This window comes from Nanorana parkeri, unplaced genomic scaffold (genome assembly GCF_000935625.1).
Source record: "Nanorana parkeri isolate BGI_ZX_2015 unplaced genomic scaffold, ASM93562v1 scaffold81, whole genome shotgun sequence".
Lineage (NCBI taxonomy): Eukaryota > Metazoa > Chordata > Amphibia > Anura > Dicroglossidae > Nanorana > Nanorana parkeri.
The window spans coordinates 1,212,092-1,213,891 of NW_017306349.1; the positions used below are offsets into that span (position 1 = coordinate 1,212,092).

Here is a 1,800-nt window from a genome sequence, read left to right on the forward strand (position 1 = left end):
CCCCCCCCCCCCCCCTCATACTTCTCCTTTAATCATTTTTTTTTAAATCAGATAATTATTTTATAACAATTTTTTTTAAACCATTACATTCATATACAATTACAAAATAAACAAAACAAATCAGTTTAATAATTTGTATTGAGATTGTAGTCCATCCCGGGAGCGAGCTTGGAGCGGTGACTACTTTACAGCACCCACAGGGACCATGGGGAACAGAAGTAGTCCCCCCTCCAGAAGGAAGGACAGTGTCAGAGATGATTGGAGGATCTACAGAAATAAATGATAACATAAAAATAATATAAAATTATAAAAAGCATCAAAGCACAAAAAAAATTGATCAAATACCAGCACACAAAAAATGTAAAAAAAATTCCACAAATAAATAAAACACTAATGGAAAAAAAAAATCAAGCAAACAACCCCAAACACACTCACTAAATTAAAAGTGACAAAAATCAATTTTTTTTTGTAAGCAAATGTCAACCAAGCAGGAGAAATGTTGCGGATGGTAAAATCAATTTAGCTAAAAAATAACTCCGGCTATTTTTAATAATAATTTTCCAGTCATTGCTCCAGTTTCCATTATCACTTTGGGTTCAGTAAGAGGAATAAGCTGTTACTCTTTGGCTGCAGTGGATGCCCTGACTCGGCGGTGGAATTCCTAAGATATTCAAGAAGACTGGAAGAGGATTCAAACTTCCGTTATCCCAAAATATATTTTTTTTAAATCCCAAAAATGTAACAATTTTGCCCCGGACTTCATATTTAACTCTCTTAGAATAAAATGACGTCTAACATCAAAAATGACAAGTGCGAAGCAGCTTATAACTAACATTAACACAGCAGTTTTTCACTTCCTCTGTAACATAGTTACATAATTAATAATGAATTCATCCTTGCTGATTATGCCAATAGATCCATCGTTTCTTCCAATTCTGATGACAACGCTGTCTGCTCTGCATTGAATCACACACAGCGTTGTCACCCCATGGACAGAGATTAGTCATGCACATTTAGTTTTAGACTTAAAGTGAAGAAAATCAAGAATTAAAGCCCAACTATTTTTAAACAGTTACATCAACGGGTTTTTTTTTTTTAAAGAATTAAAACCATTTCAATAAATGATCACTGTATGCACACCTGACTTTTTTAAATGGCTTGTCCCAAACCCTGCAGTAACAGTTACTTTTGCTGCTGGACAGCTTGCTCTGCATGTAAATTTGGAGAGAAATAAAAATAAAGACTGAAATTAAAAATAAATAAATCAATATAAATAAAATATATTGATAATAAAAATAAATAAAATGCATTTAAAGAATGTTTAATGTAATAAAAAAAAAAAATAATAATAAAATAGTTTGAGCTTTCTTCAAGTGTATATAAGATTCTGTCCATCAGTTCATGCGAGGGTCACTCTAGAGTCAGTGAAAGTTTAGTCCCATTGGAAGGACGTGACAAAATGAGTTTATTTACACTGAAAAGCCAAATCTGTCAAAGCGTATTCACTATAAATACGTTGTGCGTCAATGAAAGCAGGTTTCACCTGCAACAAAAGGAAAGAAGTTCTCGGTGCTGCAATGATATCACTCACTAGAAGGAATCTGTTGTTGGTCGTATAACATAAACCTTGGAGAGTGGGTTTGACATGTTTTCAGGATTCGGTTTACACAAGGATTTGGCCATAATTGGAGCACTTGAAGAATGTTGAGCTTTGCCATTTTATGTCAGGGGGGAATTCTTTGTATTTTTTTCTCCTCCAGTCATGTATATTAGAATTAGCTTTGCTTCGCAGGACGGGGC

At 33.9% G+C, this 1,800-nt stretch overlaps 1 protein-coding gene across 1 annotated transcript in view; it reads right to left on the bottom strand.

The window, feature by feature from the left end:
* Nucleotides 1–1,800, bottom strand: part of LHX6 (LIM homeobox 6) — a 66,836-nt gene that overhangs the window by 35,266 nt on the left and 29,770 nt on the right. The gene's annotated exons all lie outside the window — the stretch shown is intronic.